This window comes from Schistocerca cancellata, chromosome 3, assembly GCF_023864275.1.
Source record: "Schistocerca cancellata isolate TAMUIC-IGC-003103 chromosome 3, iqSchCanc2.1, whole genome shotgun sequence".
Taxonomy (NCBI): Eukaryota; Metazoa; Arthropoda; class Insecta; order Orthoptera; family Acrididae; genus Schistocerca; species Schistocerca cancellata.
The window spans coordinates 959,709,804-959,727,591 of NC_064628.1; the positions used below are offsets into that span (position 1 = coordinate 959,709,804).

At 54.8% G+C, this 17,788-nt stretch overlaps 19 non-coding genes across 19 annotated transcripts; all 19 read right to left on the reverse strand.

Annotated features, from left to right (window-relative positions):
• Nucleotides 1–163: 163 nt before the first annotated feature.
• LOC126178099 (5S ribosomal RNA) lies at nucleotides 164–282 on the reverse strand. Its single transcript, XR_007536015.1, has one exon. It is a non-coding gene; the product is annotated as a 5S ribosomal RNA (ribosomal RNA).
• Nucleotides 283–1,123: 841 nt separating this feature from the next.
• Nucleotides 1,124–1,242, reverse strand: LOC126178100 (5S ribosomal RNA). Its single transcript, XR_007536016.1, has one exon. It is a non-coding gene; the product is annotated as a 5S ribosomal RNA (ribosomal RNA).
• Nucleotides 1,243–2,080: 838 nt separating this feature from the next.
• Nucleotides 2,081–2,199, reverse strand: LOC126177592 (5S ribosomal RNA). The gene has a single exon (XR_007535835.1). It is a non-coding gene; the product is annotated as a 5S ribosomal RNA (ribosomal RNA).
• Nucleotides 2,200–3,039: 840 nt separating this feature from the next.
• LOC126178101 (5S ribosomal RNA) lies at nucleotides 3,040–3,158 on the reverse strand. The gene has a single exon (XR_007536017.1). It is a non-coding gene; the product is annotated as a 5S ribosomal RNA (ribosomal RNA).
• An 841-nt stretch (nucleotides 3,159–3,999) lies between these two features.
• Nucleotides 4,000–4,118, reverse strand: LOC126178102 (5S ribosomal RNA). The gene has a single exon (XR_007536018.1). It is a non-coding gene; the product is annotated as a 5S ribosomal RNA (ribosomal RNA).
• An 841-nt stretch (nucleotides 4,119–4,959) lies between these two features.
• On the reverse strand, nucleotides 4,960–5,078 carry LOC126178103 (5S ribosomal RNA). Its single transcript, XR_007536019.1, has one exon. It is a non-coding gene; the product is annotated as a 5S ribosomal RNA (ribosomal RNA).
• An 841-nt stretch (nucleotides 5,079–5,919) lies between these two features.
• LOC126178104 (5S ribosomal RNA) lies at nucleotides 5,920–6,038 on the reverse strand. Its single transcript, XR_007536020.1, has one exon. It is a non-coding gene; the product is annotated as a 5S ribosomal RNA (ribosomal RNA).
• An 839-nt stretch (nucleotides 6,039–6,877) lies between these two features.
• LOC126178239 (5S ribosomal RNA) lies at nucleotides 6,878–6,996 on the reverse strand. Its single transcript, XR_007536149.1, has one exon. It is a non-coding gene; the product is annotated as a 5S ribosomal RNA (ribosomal RNA).
• Nucleotides 6,997–7,833: 837 nt separating this feature from the next.
• LOC126177603 (5S ribosomal RNA) lies at nucleotides 7,834–7,952 on the reverse strand. The gene has a single exon (XR_007535836.1). It is a non-coding gene; the product is annotated as a 5S ribosomal RNA (ribosomal RNA).
• An 841-nt stretch (nucleotides 7,953–8,793) lies between these two features.
• LOC126178107 (5S ribosomal RNA) lies at nucleotides 8,794–8,912 on the reverse strand. Its single transcript, XR_007536022.1, has one exon. It is a non-coding gene; the product is annotated as a 5S ribosomal RNA (ribosomal RNA).
• Nucleotides 8,913–9,750: 838 nt separating this feature from the next.
• On the reverse strand, nucleotides 9,751–9,869 carry LOC126177615 (5S ribosomal RNA). Its single transcript, XR_007535837.1, has one exon. It is a non-coding gene; the product is annotated as a 5S ribosomal RNA (ribosomal RNA).
• An 838-nt stretch (nucleotides 9,870–10,707) lies between these two features.
• On the reverse strand, nucleotides 10,708–10,826 carry LOC126177626 (5S ribosomal RNA). The gene has a single exon (XR_007535838.1). It is a non-coding gene; the product is annotated as a 5S ribosomal RNA (ribosomal RNA).
• An 837-nt stretch (nucleotides 10,827–11,663) lies between these two features.
• LOC126177639 (5S ribosomal RNA) lies at nucleotides 11,664–11,782 on the reverse strand. Its single transcript, XR_007535839.1, has one exon. It is a non-coding gene; the product is annotated as a 5S ribosomal RNA (ribosomal RNA).
• An 840-nt stretch (nucleotides 11,783–12,622) lies between these two features.
• Nucleotides 12,623–12,741, reverse strand: LOC126178108 (5S ribosomal RNA). The gene has a single exon (XR_007536023.1). It is a non-coding gene; the product is annotated as a 5S ribosomal RNA (ribosomal RNA).
• An 839-nt stretch (nucleotides 12,742–13,580) lies between these two features.
• Nucleotides 13,581–13,699, reverse strand: LOC126177650 (5S ribosomal RNA). Its single transcript, XR_007535840.1, has one exon. It is a non-coding gene; the product is annotated as a 5S ribosomal RNA (ribosomal RNA).
• An 837-nt stretch (nucleotides 13,700–14,536) lies between these two features.
• Nucleotides 14,537–14,655, reverse strand: LOC126177662 (5S ribosomal RNA). The gene has a single exon (XR_007535841.1). It is a non-coding gene; the product is annotated as a 5S ribosomal RNA (ribosomal RNA).
• Nucleotides 14,656–15,492: 837 nt separating this feature from the next.
• LOC126177675 (5S ribosomal RNA) lies at nucleotides 15,493–15,611 on the reverse strand. The gene has a single exon (XR_007535843.1). It is a non-coding gene; the product is annotated as a 5S ribosomal RNA (ribosomal RNA).
• An 838-nt stretch (nucleotides 15,612–16,449) lies between these two features.
• Nucleotides 16,450–16,568, reverse strand: LOC126177687 (5S ribosomal RNA). Its single transcript, XR_007535844.1, has one exon. It is a non-coding gene; the product is annotated as a 5S ribosomal RNA (ribosomal RNA).
• An 839-nt stretch (nucleotides 16,569–17,407) lies between these two features.
• LOC126177698 (5S ribosomal RNA) lies at nucleotides 17,408–17,526 on the reverse strand. Its single transcript, XR_007535845.1, has one exon. It is a non-coding gene; the product is annotated as a 5S ribosomal RNA (ribosomal RNA).
• Nucleotides 17,527–17,788: the final 262 nt, after the last annotated feature.

A 17,788-nucleotide genomic window follows, 5' to 3' on the forward strand; every position in this document is an offset into this window, starting at 1 on the left:
GGCAAACGTGGTTAGCACATTCTCCCTCAAACTGAGTTAATTACTGCATTTTCGTACCATTACAGTAGTTTAAAAGGCTTAAGGAAGCATCTTTGTCACAACAGAAAGGTAGTTTGAAAATTGGGCTGGCGACATAACAAAAAAAAAAAAAAAACAGGAAGGGAGCCAACAGCACCCTGGTTTCCCAGGCGGTCACCCATCCAAGTACTAGCCGGGCCCGATGATGCTTAACTTCGGTGATCGGACGAGAACCGGTGTATTCATCATGGTATGGCCGTTGGCGCTCATCTAATGTAGGAGCACGGCAGAATTCGCGTTCCGCTTTTCTCCCAACACACAAAATGTTAGTTTTCGGCCGCATTTGACGAAAGCGCTTCCTTCCGCAACCGCCAGTTCCTTGAGGACGGCGCGGGGAGGCGCGCCCGGCGTCCCAGCAGAGTGACGGCCGAATTGGCGGGCGCACCGCCGCGTGTGTGAGACGCACTGCTGCTCGTTGCACCCCCTGTCATTCGCTGGGCGCGTGCAGCCTTCGACACTAGCGGAGGACGCATCTTGTCCCTGGTGCTCAGCGGAGGGCCTGTGCGGGGTGCGCCAGTGTCGTGCTGGAGGGCCCACTGGTAGCGATGTGGGCTTCCTCGCCTCGCCTCGCCTCACACCAGGTGTCTGCGTAGTTTGCAGTGCATTCGCACCATTCCTATCCCTGTCCCTGTCCCCGTCCCGACTTGTCCCGACTTTGCTCGACTGCCGCTCGCTGCCGCTCGGGTCGTGGTCCATATGACAGCGCAAGCACGACAAACGTCTGCGGGACGAGACGAGACGAGACGAGACGAGACGACTAAGGAATAAATTCGTGGTTACAAATCAAATTTGGAACTCTACACTCCTACACAACAATAGGCGGTACGTATTTCAGAATTCACCTGCCGATTCGTACTGTTTTGTCGTTTTCAAAGTCTTCTTGGCAAACGTGGTTAGCACATTCTCCCTCAAACTGAGTTAATTACTGCATTTTCGTACCATTACAGTAGTTTAAAAGGCTTAAGGAAGCATCTTTGTCACAACAGAAAGGTAGTTTGAAAATTGGGCTGGCGACATAACAAAAAAAAAAAAAAAACAGGAAGGGAGCCAACAGCACCCTGGTTTCCCAGGCGGTCACCCATCCAAGTACTAGCCGGGCCCGATGATGCTTAACTTCGGTGATCGGACGAGAACCGGTGTATTCATCATGGTATGGCCGTTGGCGCTCATCTAATGTAGGAGCACGGCAGAATTCGCGTTCCGCTTTTCTCCCAACACACAAAATGTTAGTTTTCGGCCGCATTTGACGAAAGCGCTTCCTTCCGCAACCGCCAGTTCCTTGAGGACGGCGCGGGGAGGCGCGCCCGGCGTCCCAGCAGAGTGACGGCCGAATTGGCGGGCGCACCGCCGCGTGTGTGAGACGCACTGCTGCTCGTTGCACCCCCTGTCATTCGCTGGGCGCGTGCAGCCTTCGACACTAGCGGAGGACGCATCTTGTCCCTGGTGCTCAGCGGAGGGCCTGTGCGGGGTGCGCCAGTGTCGTGCTGGAGGGCCCACTGGTAGCGATGTGGGCTTCCTCGCCTCGCCTCGCCTCACACCAGGTGTCTGCGTAGTTTGCAGTGCATTCGCACCATTCCTATCCCTGTCCCTGTCCCCGTCCCGACTTGTCCCGACTTTGCTCGACTGCCGCTCGCTGCCGCTCGGGTCGTGGTCCATATGACAGCGCAAGCACGACAAACGTCTGCGGGACGAGACGAGACGAGACGAGACGAGACGACTAAGGAATAAATTCGTGGTTACAAATCAAATTTGGAACTCTACACTCCTACACAACAATAGGCGGTACGTATTTCAGAATTCACCTGCCGATTCGTACTGTTTTGTCGTTTTCAAAGTCTTCTTGGCAAACGTGGTTAGCACATTCTCCCTCAAACTGAGTTAATTACTGCATTTTCGTACCATTACAGTAGTTTAAAAGGCTTAAGGAAGCATCTTTGTCACAACAGAAAGGTAGTTTGAAAATTGGGCTGGCGACATAACAAAAAAAAAAAAACAGGAAGGGAGCCAACAGCACCCGGGTTTCCCAGGCGGTCACCCATCCAAGTACTAGCCGGGCCCGATGATGCTTAACTTCGGTGATCGGACGAGAACCGGTGTATTCATCATGGTATGGCCGTTGGCGCTCATCTAATGTAGGAGCACGGCAGAATTCGCGTTCCGCTTTTCTCCCAACACACAAAATGTTAGTTTTCGGCCGCATTTGACGAAAGCGCTTCCTTCCGCAACCGCCAGTTCCTTGAGGACGGCGCGGGGAGGCGCGCCCGGCGTCCCAGCAGAGTGACGGCCGAATTGGCGGGCGCACCGCCGCGTGTGTGAGACGCACTGCTGCTCGTTGCACCCCCTGTCATTCGCTGGGCGCGTGCAGCCTTCGACACTAGCGGAGGACGCATCTTGTCCCTGGTGCTCAGCGGAGGGCCTGTGCGGGGTGCGCCAGTGTCGTGCTGGAGGGCCCACTGGTAGCGATGTGGGCTTCCTCGCCTCGCCTCGCCTCACACCAGGTGTCTGCGTAGTTTGCAGTGCATTCGCACCATTCCTATCCCTGTCCCTGTCCCCGTCCCGACTTGTCCCGACTTTGCTCGACTGCCGCTCGCTGCCGCTCGGGTCGTGGTCCATATGACAGCGCAAGCACGACAAACGTCTGCGGGACGAGACGAGACGAGACGAGACGAGACGACTAAGGAATAAATTCGTGGTTACAAATCAAATTTGGAACTCTACACTCCTACACAACAATAGGCGGTACGTATTTCAGAATTCACCTGCCGATTCGTACTGTTTTGTCGTTTTCAAAGTCTTCTTGGCAAACGTGGTTAGCACATTCTCCCTCAAACTGAGTTAATTACTGCATTTTCGTACCATTACAGTAGTTTAAAAGGCTTAAGGAAGCATCTTTGTCACAACAGAAAGGTAGTTTGAAAATTGGGCTGGCGACATAACAAAAAAAAAAAAAAACAGGAAGGGAGCCAACAGCACCCTGGTTTCCCAGGCGGTCACCCATCCAAGTACTAGCCGGGCCCGATGATGCTTAACTTCGGTGATCGGACGAGAACCGGTGTATTCATCATGGTATGGCCGTTGGCGCTCATCTAATGTAGGAGCACGGCAGAATTCGCGTTCGGCTTTTCTCCCAACACACAAAATGTTAGTTTTCGGCCGCATTTGACGAAAGCGCTTCCTTCCGCAACCGCCAGTTCCTTGAGGACGGCGCGGGGAGGCGCGCCCGGCGTCCCAGCAGAGTGACGGCCGAATTGGCGGGCGCACCGCCGCGTGTGTGAGACGCACTGCTGCTCGTTGCACCCCCTGTCATTCGCTGGGCGCGTGCAGCCTTCGACACTAGCGGAGGACGCATCTTGTCCCTGGTGCTCAGCGGAGGGCCTGTGCGGGGTGCGCCAGTGTCGTGCTGGAGGGCCCACTGGTAGCGATGTGGGCTTCCTCGCCTCGCCTCGCCTCACACCAGGTGTCTGCGTAGTTTGCAGTGCATTCGCACCATTCCTATCCCTGTCCCTGTCCCCGTCCCGACTTGTCCCGACTTTGCTCGACTGCCGCTCGCTGCCGCTCGGGTCGTGGTCCATATGACAGCGCAAGCACGACAAACGTCTGCGGGACGAGACGAGACGAGACGAGACGAGACGACTAAGGAATAAATTCGTGGTTACAAATCAAATTTGGAACTCTACACTCCTACACAACAATAGGCGGTACGTATTTCAGAATTCACCTGCCGATTCGTACTGTTTTGTCGTTTTCAAAGTCTTCTTGGCAAACGTGGTTAGCACATTCTCCCTCAAACTGAGTTAATTACTGCATTTTCGTACCATTACAGTAGTTTAAAAGGCTTAAGGAAGCATCTTTGTCACAACAGAAAGGTAGTTTGAAAATTGGGCTGGCGACATAACAAAAAAAAAAAAAAAACAGGAAGGGAGCCAACAGCACCCTGGTTTCCCAGGCGGTCACCCATCCAAGTACTAGCCGGGCCCGATGATGCTTAACTTCGGTGATCGGACGAGAACCGGTGTATTCATCATGGTATGGCCGTTGGCGCTCATCTAATGTAGGAGCACGGCAGAATTCGCGTTCCGCTTTTCTCCCAACACACAAAATGTTAGTTTTCGGCCGCATTTGACGAAAGCGCTTCCTTCCGCAACCGCCAGTTCCTTGAGGACGGCGCGGGGAGGCGCGCCCGGCGTCCCAGCAGAGTGACGGCCGAATTGGCGGGCGCACCGCCGCGTGTGTGAGACGCACTGCTGCTCGTTGCACCCCCTGTCATTCGCTGGGCGCGTGCAGCCTTCGACACTAGCGGAGGACGCATCTTGTCCCTGGTGCTCAGCGGAGGGCCTGTGCGGGGTGCGCCAGTGTCGTGCTGGAGGGCCCACTGGTAGCGATGTGGGCTTCCTCGCCTCGCCTCGCCTCACACCAGGTGTCTGCGTAGTTTGCAGTGCATTCGCACCATTCCTATCCCTGTCCCTGTCCCCGTCCCGACTTGTCCCGACTTTGCTCGACTGCCGCTCGCTGCCGCTCGGGTCGTGGTCCATATGACAGCGCAAGCACGACAAACGTCTGCGGGACGAGACGAGACGAGACGAGACGAGACGACTAAGGAATAAATTCGTGGTTACAAATCAAATTTGGAACTCTACACTCCTACACAACAATAGGCGGTACGTATTTCAGAATTCACCTGCCGATTCGTACTGTTTTGTCGTTTTCAAAGTCTTCTTGGCAAACGTGGTTAGCACATTCTCCCTCAAACTGAGTTAATTACTGCATTTTCGTACCATTACAGTAGTTTAAAAGGCTTAAGGAAGCATCTTTGTCACAACAGAAAGGTAGTTTGAAAATTGGGCTGGCGACATAACAAAAAAAAAAAAAAAACAGGAAGGGAGCCAACAGCACCCTGGTTTCCCAGGCGGTCACCCATCCAAGTACTAGCCGGGCCCGATGATGCTTAACTTCGGTGATCGGACGAGAACCGGTGTATTCATCATGGTATGGCCGTTGGCGCTCATCTAATGTAGGAGCACGGCAGAATTCGCGTTCCGCTTTTCTCCCAACACACAAAATGTTAGTTTTCGGCCGCATTTGACGAAAGCGCTTCCTTCCGCAACCGCCAGTTCCTTGAGGACGGCGCGGGGAGGCGCGCCCGGCGTCCCAGCAGAGTGACGGCCGAATTGGCGGGCGCACCGCCGCGTGTGTGAGACGCACTGCTGCTCGTTGCACCCCCTGTCATTCGCTGGGCGCGTGCAGCCTTCGACACTAGCGGAGGACGCATCTTGTCCCTGGTGCTCAGCGGAGGGCCTGTGCGGGGTGCGCCAGTGTCGTGCTGGAGGGCCCACTGGTAGCGATGTGGGCTTCCTCGCCTCGCCTCGCCTCACACCAGGTGTCTGCGTAGTTTGCAGTGCATTCGCACCATTCCTATCCCTGTCCCTGTCCCCGTCCCGACTTGTCCCGACTTTGCTCGACTGCCGCTCGCTGCCGCTCGGGTCGTGGTCCATATGACAGCGCAAGCACGACAAACGTCTGCGGGACGAGACGAGACGAGACGAGACGAGACGACTAAGGAATAAATTCGTGGTTACAAATCAAATTTGGAACTCTACACTCCTACACAACAATAGGCGGTACGTATTTCAGAATTCACCTGCCGATTCGTACTGTTTTGTCGTTTTCAAAGTCTTCTTGGCAAACGTGGTTAGCACATTCTCCCTCAAACTGAGTTAATTACTGCATTTTCGTACCATTACAGTAGTTTAAAAGGCTTAAGGAAGCATCTTTGTCACAACAGAAAGGTAGTTTGAAAATTGGGCTGGCGACATAACAAAAAAAAAAAAAAAACAGGAAGGGAGCCAACAGCACCCTGGTTTCCCAGGCGGTCACCCATCCAAGTACTAGCCGGGCCCGATGATGCTTAACTTCGGTGATCGGACGAGAACCGGTGTATTCATCATGGTATGGCCGTTGGCGCTCATCTAATGTAGGAGCACGGCAGAATTCGCGTTCCGCTTTTCTCCCAACACACAAAATGTTAGTTTTCGGCCGCATTTGACGAAAGCGCTTCCTTCCGCAACCGCCAGTTCCTTGAGGACGGCGCGGGGAGGCGCGCCCGGCGTCCCAGCAGAGTGACGGCCGAATTGGCGGGCGCACCGCCGCGTGTGTGAGACGCACTGCTGCTCGTTGCACCCCCTGTCATTCGCTGGGCGCGTGCAGCCTTCGACACTAGCGGAGGACGCATCTTGTCCCTGGTGCTCAGCGGAGGGCCTGTGCGGGGTGCGCCAGTGTCGTGCTGGAGGGCCCACTGGTAGCGATGTGGGCTTCCTCGCCTCGCCTCGCCTCACACCAGGTGTCTGCGTAGTTTGCAGTGCATTCGCACCATTCCTATCCCTGTCCCTGTCCCCGTCCCGACTTGTCCCGACTTTGCTCGACTGCCGCTCGCTGCCGCTCGGGTCGTGGTCCATATGACAGCGCAAGCACGACAAACGTCTGCGGGACGAGACGAGACGAGACGAGACGAGACGACTAAGGAATAAATTCGTGGTTACAAATCAAATTTGGAACTCTACACTCCTACACAACAATAGGCGGTACGTATTTCAGAATTCACCTGCCGATTCGTACTGTTTTGTCGTTTTCAAAGTCTTCTTGGCAAACGTGGTTAGCACATTCTCCCTCAAACTGAGTTAATTACTGCATTTTCGTACCATTACAGTAGTTTAAAAGGCTTAAGGAAGCATCTTTGTCACAACAGAAAGGTAGTTTGAAAATTGGGCTGGCGACATAACAAAAAAAAAAAAAACAGGAAGGGAGCCACCAGCACCCGGGTTTCCCAGGCGGTCACCCATCCAAGTACTAGCCGGGCCCGATGATGCTTAACTTCGGTGATCGGACGAGAACCGGTGTATTCATCATGGTATGGCCGTTGGCGCTCATCTAATGTAGGAGCACGGCAGAATTCGCGTTCGGCTTTTCTCCCAACACACAAAATGTTAGTTTTCGGCCGCATTTGACGAAAGCGCTTCCTTCCGCAACCGCCAGTTCCTTGAGGACGGCGCGGGGAGGCGCGCCCGGCGTCCCAGCAGAGTGACGGCCGAATTGGCGGGCGCACCGCCGCGTGTGTGAGACGCACTGCTGCTCGTTGCACCCCCTGTCATTCGCTGGGCGCGTGCAGCCTTCGACACTAGCGGAGGACGCATCTTGTCCCTGGTGCTCAGCGGAGGGCCTGTGCGGGGTGCGCCAGTGTCGTGCTGGAGGGCCCACTGGTAGCGATGTGGGCTTCCTCGCCTCGCCTCGCCTCACACCAGGTGTCTGCGTAGTTTGCAGTGCATTCGCACCATTCCTATCCCTGTCCCTGTCCCCGTCCCGACTTGTCCCGACTTTGCTCGACTGCCGCTCGCTGCCGCTCGGGTCGTGGTCCATATGACAGCGCAAGCACGACAAACGTCTGCGGGACGAGACGAGACGAGACGAGACGAGACGACTAAGGAATAAATTCGTGGTTACAAATCAAATTTGGAACTCTACACTCCTACACAACAATAGGCGGTACGTATTTCAGAATTCACCTGCCGATTCGTACTGTTTTGTCGTTTTCAAAGTCTTCTTGGCAAACGTGGTTAGCACATTCTCCCTCAAACTGAGTTAATTACTGCATTTTCGTACCATTACAGTAGTTTAAAAGGCTTAAGGAAGCATCTTTGTCACAACAGAAAGGTAGTTTGAAAATTGGGCTGGCGACATAACAAAAAAAAAAAACAGGAAGGGAGCCAACAGCACCCGGGTTTCCCAGGCGGTCACCCATCCAAGTACTAGCCGGGCCCGATGATGCTTAACTTCGGTGATCGGACGAGAACCGGTGTATTCATCATGGTATGGCCGTTGGCGCTCATCTAATGTAGGAGCACGGCAGAATTCGCGTTCGGCTTTTCTCCCAACACACAAAATGTTAGTTTTCGGCCGCATTTGACGAAAGCGCTTCCTTCCGCAACCGCCAGTTCCTCGAGGACGGTGCGGGGAGGCGCGCCCGGCGTCCCAGCAGAGTGACGGCCGAATTGGCGGGCGCACCGCCGCGTTGTGAGACGCACTGCTGCTCGTTGCACCCCCTGTCATTCGCTGGGCGCGTGCAGCCTTCGACACTAGCCGAGGACGCATCTGGTCCCTGGTGCTCAGCGGAGGGCCTGTGCGGGGTGCGCCAGTGTCGTGCTGGAGGGCCCACTGGTAGCGATGTGGGCTTCCTCGCCTCGCCTCGCCTCACACCAGGTGTCTGCGTAGTTTGCAGTGCATTCGCACCATTCCTATCCCTGTCCCTGTCCCCGTCCCGACTTGTCCCGACTTTGCTCGACTGCCGCTCGCTGCCGCTCGGGTCGTGGTCCATATGACAGCGCAAGCACGACAAACGTCTGCGGGACGAGACGAGACGAGACGAGACGAGACGACTAAGGAATAAATTCGTGGTTACAAATCAAATTTGGAACTCTACACTCCTACACAACAATAGGCGGTACGTATTTCAGAATTCACCTGCCGATTCGTACTGTTTTGTCGTTTTCAAAGTCTTCTTGGCAAACGTGGTTAGCACATTCTCCCTCAAACTGAGTTAATTACTGCATTTTCGTACCATTACAGTAGTTTAAAAGGCTTAAGGAAGCATCTTTGTCACAACAGAAAGGTAGTTTGAAAATTGGGCTGGCGACATAACAAAAAAAAAAAAAAAAACAGGAAGGGAGCCAACAGCACCCTGGTTTCCCAGGCGGTCACCCATCCAAGTACTAGCCGGGCCCGATGATGCTTAACTTCGGTGATCGGACGAGAACCGGTGTATTCATCATGGTATGGCCGTTGGCGCTCATCTAATGTAGGAGCACGGCAGAATTCGCGTTCCGCTTTTCTCCCAACACACAAAATGTTAGTTTTCGGCCGCATTTGACGAAAGCGCTTCCTTCCGCAACCGCCAGTTCCTTGAGGACGGCGCGGGGAGGCGCGCCCGGCGTCCCAGCAGAGTGACGGCCGAATTGGCGGGCGCACCGCCGCGTGTGTGAGACGCACTGCTGCTCGTTGCACCCCCTGTCATTCGCTGGGCGCGTGCAGCCTTCGACACTAGCGGAGGACGCATCTTGTCCCTGGTGCTCAGCGGAGGGCCTGTGCGGGGTGCGCCAGTGTCGTGCTGGAGGGCCCACTGGTAGCGATGTGGGCTTCCTCGCCTCGCCTCGCCTCACACCAGGTGTCTGCGTAGTTTGCAGTGCATTCGCACCATTCCTATCCCTGTCCCTGTCCCCGTCCCGACTTGTCCCGACTTTGCTCGACTGCCGCTCGCTGCCGCTCGGGTCGTGGTCCATATGACAGCGCAAGCACGACAAACGTCTGCGGGACGAGACGAGACGAGACGAGACGAGACGACTAAGGAATAAATTCGTGGTTACAAATCAAATTTGGAACTCTACACTCCTACACAACAATAGGCGGTACGTATTTCAGAATTCACCTGCCGATTCGTACTGTTTTGTCGTTTTCAAAGTCTTCTTGGCAAACGTGGTTAGCACATTCTCCCTCAAACTGAGTTAATTACTGCATTTTCGTACCATTACAGTAGTTTAAAAGGCTTAAGGAAGCATCTTTGTCACAACAGAAAGGTAGTTTGAAAATTGGGCTGGCGACATAACAAAAAAAAAAAAACAGGAAGGGAGCCAACAGCACCCGGGTTTCCCAGGCGGTCACCCATCCAAGTACTAGCCGGGCCCGATGATGCTTAACTTCGGTGATCGGACGAGAACCGGTGTATTCATCATGGTATGGCCGTTGGCGCTCATCTAATGTAGGAGCACGGCAGAATTCGCGTTCCGCTTTTCTCCCAACACACAAAATGTTAGTTTTCGGCCGCATTTGACGAAAGCGCTTCCTTCCGCAACCGCCAGTTCCTTGAGGACGGCGCGGGGAGGCGCGCCCGGCGTCCCAGCAGAGTGACGGCCGAATTGGCGGGCGCACCGCCGCGTGTGTGAGACGCACTGCTGCTCGTTGCACCCCCTGTCATTCGCTGGGCGCGTGCAGCCTTCGACACTAGCGGAGGACGCATCTTGTCCCTGGTGCTCAGCGGAGGGCCTGTGCGGGGTGCGCCAGTGTCGTGCTGGAGGGCCCACTGGTAGCGATGTGGGCTTCCTCGCCTCGCCTCGCCTCACACCAGGTGTCTGCGTAGTTTGCAGTGCATTCGCACCATTCCTATCCCTGTCCCTGTCCCCGTCCCGACTTGTCCCGACTTTGCTCGACTGCCGCTCGCTGCCGCTCGGGTCGTGGTCCATATGACAGCGCAAGCACGACAAACGTCTGCGGGACGAGACGAGACGAGACGAGACGAGACGACTAAGGAATAAATTCGTGGTTACAAATCAAATTTGGAACTCTACACTCCTACACAACAATAGGCGGTACGTATTTCAGAATTCACCTGCCGATTCGTACTGTTTTGTCGTTTTCAAAGTCTTCTTGGCAAACGTGGTTAGCACATTCTCCCTCAAACTGAGTTAATTACTGCATTTTCGTACCATTACAGTAGTTTAAAAGGCTTAAGGAAGCATCTTTGTCACAACAGAAAGGTAGTTTGAAAATTGGGCTGGCGACATAACAAAAAAAAAAAAACAGGAAGGGAGCCAACAGCACCCGGGTTTCCCAGGCGGTCACCCATCCAAGTACTAGCCGGGCCCGATGATGCTTAACTTCGGTGATCGGACGAGAACCGGTGTATTCATCATGGTATGGCCGTTGGCGCTCATCTAATGTAGGAGCACGGCAGAATTCGCGTTCCGCTTTTCTCCCAACACACAAAATGTTAGTTTTCGGCCGCATTTGACGAAAGCGCTTCCTTCCGCAACCGCCAGTTCCTTGAGGACGGCGCGGGGAGGCGCGCCCGGCGTCCCAGCAGAGTGACGGCCGAATTGGCGGGCGCACCGCCGCGTGTGTGAGACGCACTGCTGCTCGTTGCACCCCCTGTCATTCGCTGGGCGCGTGCAGCCTTCGACACTAGCGGAGGACGCATCTTGTCCCTGGTGCTCAGCGGAGGGCCTGTGCGGGGTGCGCCAGTGTCGTGCTGGAGGGCCCACTGGTAGCGATGTGGGCTTCCTCGCCTCGCCTCGCCTCACACCAGGTGTCTGCGTAGTTTGCAGTGCATTCGCACCATTCCTATCCCTGTCCCTGTCCCCGTCCCGACTTGTCCCGACTTTGCTCGACTGCCGCTCGCTGCCGCTCGGGTCGTGGTCCATATGACAGCGCAAGCACGACAAACGTCTGCGGGACGAGACGAGACGAGACGAGACGAGACGACTAAGGAATAAATTCGTGGTTACAAATCAAATTTGGAACTCTACACTCCTACACAACAATAGGCGGTACGTATTTCAGAATTCACCTGCCGATTCGTACTGTTTTGTCGTTTTCAAAGTCTTCTTGGCAAACGTGGTTAGCACATTCTCCCTCAAACTGAGTTAATTACTGCATTTTCGTACCATTACAGTAGTTTAAAAGGCTTAAGGAAGCATCTTTGTCACAACAGAAAGGTAGTTTGAAAATTGGGCTGGCGACATAACAAAAAAAAAAAACAGGAAGGGAGCCAACAGCACCCGGGTTTCCCAGGCGGTCACCCATCCAAGTACTAGCCGGGCCCGATGATGCTTAACTTCGGTGATCGGACGAGAACCGGTGTATTCATCATGGTATGGCCGTTGGCGCTCATCTAATGTAGGAGCACGGCAGAATTCGCGTTCGGCTTTTCTCCCAACACACAAAATGTTAGTTTTCGGCCGCATTTGACGAAAGCGCTTCCTTCCGCAACCGCCAGTTCCTCGAGGACGGTGCGGGGAGGCGCGCCCGGCGTCCCAGCAGAGTGACGGCCGAATTGGCGGGCGCACCGCCGCGTTGTGAGACGCACTGCTGCTCGTTGCACCCCCTGTCATTCGCTGGGCGCGTGCAGCCTTCGACACTAGCGGAGGACGCATCTGGTCCCTGGTGCTCAGCGGAGGGCCTGTGCGGGGTGCGCCAGTGTCGTGCTGGAGGGCCCACTGGTAGCGATGTGGGCTTCCTCGCCTCGCCTCGCCTCACACCAGGTGTCTGCGTAGTTTGCAGTGCATTCGCACCATTCCTATCCCTGTCCCTGTCCCCGTCCCGACTTGTCCCGACTTTGCTCGACTGCCGCTCGCTGCCGCTCGGGTCGTGGTCCATATGACAGCGCAAGCACGACAAACGTCTGCGGGACGAGACGAGACGAGACGAGACGAGACGACTAAGGAATAAATTCGTGGTTACAAATCAAATTTGGAACTCTACACTCCTACACAACAATAGGCGGTACGTATTTCAGAATTCACCTGCCGATTCGTACTGTTTTGTCGTTTTCAAAGTCTTCTTGGCAAACGTGGTTAGCACATTCTCCCTCAAACTGAGTTAATTACTGCATTTTCGTACCATTACAGTAGTTTAAAAGGCTTAAGGAAGCATCTTTGTCACAACAGAAAGGTAGTTTGAAAATTGGGCTGGCGACATAACAAAAAAAAAAAAAAAACAGGAAGGGAGCCAACAGCACCCTGGTTTCCCAGGCGGTCACCCATCCAAGTACTAGCCGGGCCCGATGATGCTTAACTTCGGTGATCGGACGAGAACCGGTGTATTCATCATGGTATGGCCGTTGGCGCTCATCTAATGTAGGAGCACGGCAGAATTCGCGTTCCGCTTTTCTCCCAACACACAAAATGTTAGTTTTCGGCCGCATTTGACGAAAGCGCTTCCTTCCGCAACCGCCAGTTCCTTGAGGACGGCGCGGGGAGGCGCGCCCGGCGTCCCAGCAGAGTGACGGCCGAATTGGCGGGCGCACCGCCGCGTGTGTGAGACGCACTGCTGCTCGTTGCACCCCCTGTCATTCGCTGGGCGCGTGCAGCCTTCGACACTAGCGGAGGACGCATCTTGTCCCTGGTGCTCAGCGGAGGGCCTGTGCGGGGTGCGCCAGTGTCGTGCTGGAGGGCCCACTGGTAGCGATGTGGGCTTCCTCGCCTCGCCTCGCCTCACACCAGGTGTCTGCGTAGTTTGCAGTGCATTCGCACCATTCCTATCCCTGTCCCTGTCCCCGTCCCGACTTGTCCCGACTTTGCTCGACTGCCGCTCGCTGCCGCTCGGGTCGTGGTCCATATGACAGCGCAAGCACGACAAACGTCTGCGGGACGAGACGAGACGAGACGAGACGAGACGACTAAGGAATAAATTCGTGGTTACAAATCAAATTTGGAACTCTACACTCCTACACAACAATAGGCGGTACGTATTTCAGAATTCACCTGCCGATTCGTACTGTTTTGTCGTTTTCAAAGTCTTCTTGGCAAACGTGGTTAGCACATTCTCCCTCAAACTGAGTTAATTACTGCATTTTCGTACCATTACAGTAGTTTAAAAGGCTTAAGGAAGCATCTTTGTCACAACAGAAAGGTAGTTTGAAAATTGGGCTGGCGACATAACAAAAAAAAAAAAAACAGGAAGGGAGCCAACAGCACCCGGGTTTCCCAGGCGGTCACCCATCCAAGTACTAGCCGGGCCCGATGATGCTTAACTTCGGTGATCGGACGAGAACCGGTGTATTCATCATGGTATGGCCGTTGGCGCTCATCTAATGTAGGAGCACGGCAGAATTCGCGTTCCGCTTTTCTCCCAACACACAAAATGTTAGTTTTCGGCCGCATTTGACGAAAGCGCTTCCTTCCGCAACCGCCAGTTCCTTGAGGACGGCGCGGGGAGGCGCGCCCGGCGTCCCAGCAGAGTGACGGCCGAATTGGCGGGCGCACCGCCGCGTGTGTGAGACGCACTGCTGCTCGTTGCACCCCCTGTCATTCGCTGGGCGCGTGCAGCCTTCGACACTAGCGGAGGACGCATCTTGTCCCTGGTGCTCAGCGGAGGGCCTGTGCGGGGTGCGCCAGTGTCGTGCTGGAGGGCCCACTGGTAGCGATGTGGGCTTCCTCGCCTCGCCTCGCCTCACACCAGGTGTCTGCGTAGTTTGCAGTGCATTCGCACCATTCCTATCCCTGTCCCTGTCCCCGTCCCGACTTGTCCCGACTTTGCTCGACTGCCGCTCGCTGCCGCTCGGGTCGTGGTCCATATGACAGCGCAAGCACGACAAACGTCTGCGGGACGAGACGAGACGAGACGAGACGAGACGACTAAGGAATAAATTCGTGGTTACAAATCAAATTTGGAACTCTACACTCCTACACAACAATAGGCGGTACGTATTTCAGAATTCACCTGCCGATTCGTACTGTTTTGTCGTTTTCAAAGTCTTCTTGGCAAACGTGGTTAGCACATTCTCCCTCAAACTGAGTTAATTACTGCATTTTCGTACCATTACAGTAGTTTAAAAGGCTTAAGGAAGCATCTTTGTCACAACAGAAAGGTAGTTTGAAAATTGGGCTGGCGACATAACAAAAAAAAAAAACAGGAAGGGAGCCAACAGCACCCGGGTTTCCCAGGCGGTCACCCATCCAAGTACTAGCCGGGCCCGATGATGCTTAACTTCGGTGATCGGACGAGAACCGGTGTATTCATCATGGTATGGCCGTTGGCGCTCATCTAATGTAGGAGCACGGCAGAATTCGCGTTCGGCTTTTCTCCCAACACACAAAATGTTAGTTTTCGGCCGCATTTGACGAAAGCGCTTCCTTCCGCAACCGCCAGTTCCTCGAGGACGGTGCGGGGAGGCGCGCCCGGCGTCCCAGCAGAGTGACGGCCGAATTGGCGGGCGCACCGCCGCGTTGTGAGACGCACTGCTGCTCGTTGCACCCCCTGTCATTCGCTGGGCGCGTGCAGCCTTCGACACTAGCGGAGGACGCATCTGGTCCCTGGTGCTCAGCGGAGGGCCTGTGCGGGGTGCGCCAGTGTCGTGCTGGAGGGCCCACTGGTAGCGATGTGGGCTTCCTCGCCTCGCCTCGCCTCACACCAGGTGTCTGCGTAGTTTGCAGTGCATTCGCACCATTCCTATCCCTGTCCCTGTCCCCGTCCCGACTTGTCCCGACTTTGCTCGACTGCCGCTCGCTGCCGCTCGGGTCGTGGTCCATATGACAGCGCAAGCACGACAAACGTCTGCGGGACGAGACGAGACGAGACGAGACGAGACGACTAAGGAATAAATTCGTGGTTACAAATCAAATTTGGAACTCTACACTCCTACACAACAATAGGCGGTACGTATTTCAGAATTCACCTGCCGATTCGTACTGTTTTGTCGTTTTCAAAGTCTTCTTGGCAAACGTGGTTAGCACATTCTCCCTCAAACTGAGTTAATTACTGCATTTTCGTACCATTACAGTAGTTTAAAAGGCTTAAGGAAGCATCTTTGTCACAACAGAAAGGTAGTTTGAAAATTGGGCTGGCGACATAACAAAAAAAAAAAAACAGGAAGGGAGCCAACAGCACCCGGGTTTCCCAGGCGGTCACCCATCCAAGTACTAGCCGGGCCCGATGATGCTTAACTTCGGTGATCGGACGAGAACCGGTGTATTCATCATGGTATGGCCGTTGGCGCTCATCTAATGTAGGAGCACGGCAGAATTCGCGTTCCGCTTTTCTCCCAACACACAAAATGTTAGTTTTCGGCCGCATTTGACGAAAGCGCTTCCTTCCGCAACCGCCAGTTCCTTGAGGACGGCGCGGGGAGGCGCGCCCGGCGTCCCAGCAGAGTGACGGCCGAATTGGCGGGCGCACCGCCGCGTGTGTGAGACGCACTGCTGCTCGTTGCACCCCCTGTCATTCGCTGGGCGCGTGCAGCCTTCGACACTAGCGGAGGACGCATCTTGTCCCTGGTGCTCAGTGGAGGGCCTGTGCGGGGTGCGCCAGTGTCGTGCTGGAGGGCCCACTGGTAGCGATGTGGGCTTCCTCGCCTCGCCTCGCCTCACACCAGGTGTCTGCGTAGTTTGCAGTGCATTCGCACCATTCCTATCCCTGTCCCTGTCCCCGTCCCGACTTGTCCCGACTTTGCTCGACTGCCGCTCGCTGCCGCTCGGGTCGTGGTCCATATGACAGCGCAAGCACGACAAACGTCTGCGGGACGAGACGAGACGAGACGAGACGAGACGACTAAGGAATAAATTCGTGGTTACAAATCAAATTTGGAACTCTACACTCCTACACAACAATAGGCGGTACGTATTTCAGAATTCACCTGCCGATTCGTACTGTTTTGTCGTTTTCAAAGTCTTCTTGGCAAACGTGGTTAGCACATTCTCCCTCAAACTGAGTTAATTACTGCATTTTCGTACCATTACAGTAGTTTAAAAGGCTTAAGGAAGCATCTTTGTCACAACAGAAAGGTAGTTTGAAAATTGGGCGGGCGACATAACAAAAAAAAAAAAACAGGAAGGGAGCCAACAGCACCCGGGTTTCCCAGGCGGTCACCCATCCAAGTACTAGCCGGGCCCGATGATGCTTAACTTCGGTGATCGGACGAGAACCGGTGTATTCATCATGGTATGGCCGTTGGCGCTCATCTAATGTAGGAGCACGGCAGAATTCGCGTTCCGCTTTTCTCCCAACACACAAAATGTTAGTTTTCGGCCGCATTTGACGAAAGCGCTTCCTTCCGCAACCGCCAGTTCCTCGAGGACGGTGCGGGGAGGCGCGCCCGGCGTCCCAGCAGAGTGACGGCCGAATTGGCGGGCGCACCGCCGCGTGTGTGAGACGCACTGCTGCTCGTTGCACCCCCTGTCATTCGCTGGGCGCGTGCAGCCTTCGACACTAGCGGAGGACGCATCTTGTCCCTGGTGCTCAGCGGAGGGCCTGTGCGGGGTGCGCCAGTGTCGTGCTGGAGGGCCCACTGGTAGCGATGTGGGCTTCCTCGCCTCGCCTCGCCTCACACCAGGTGTCTGCGTAGTTTGCAGTGCATTCGCACCATTCCTATCCCTGTCCCTGTCCCCGTCCCGACTTGTCCCGACTTTGCTCGACTGCCGCTCGCTGCCGCTCGGGTCGTGGTCCATATGACAGCGCAAGCACGACAAACGTCTGCGGGACGAGACGAGACGAGACGAGACGAGACGACTAAGGAATAAATTCGTGGTTACAAATCAAATTTGGAACTCTACACTCCTACACAACAATAGGCGGTACGTATTTCAGAATTCACCTGCCGATTCGTACTGTTTTGTCGTTTTCAAAGTCTTCTTGGCAAACGTGGTTAGCACATTCTCCCTCAAACTGAGTTAATTACTTCATTTTCGTACCATTACAGTAGTTTAAAAGGCTTAAGGAAGCATCTTTGTCACAACAGAAAGGTAGTTTGAAAATTGGGCTGGCGACATAACAAAAAAAAAACAAAGGGGAAGGGAGCCAACAGCACCCGGGTTTCCCAGGCGGTCACCCATCCAAGTACTAGCCGGGCCCGATGATGCTTAACTTCGGTGATCGGACGAGAACCGGTGTATTCATCATGGTATGGCCGTTGGCGCTCATCTAATGTAGGAGCACGGCAGAATTCGCGTTCCGCTTTTCTCCCAACACACAAAATGTTAGTTTTCGGCCGCATTTGACGAAAGCGCTTCCTTCCGCAACCGCCAGTTCCTTGAGGACGGCGCGGGGAGGCGCGCCCGGCGTCCCAGCAGAGTGACGGCCGAATTGGCGGGCGCACCGCCGCGTGTGTGAGACGCACTGCTGCTCGTTGCACCCCCTGTCATTCGCTGGGCGCGTGCAGCCTTCGACACTAGCGGAG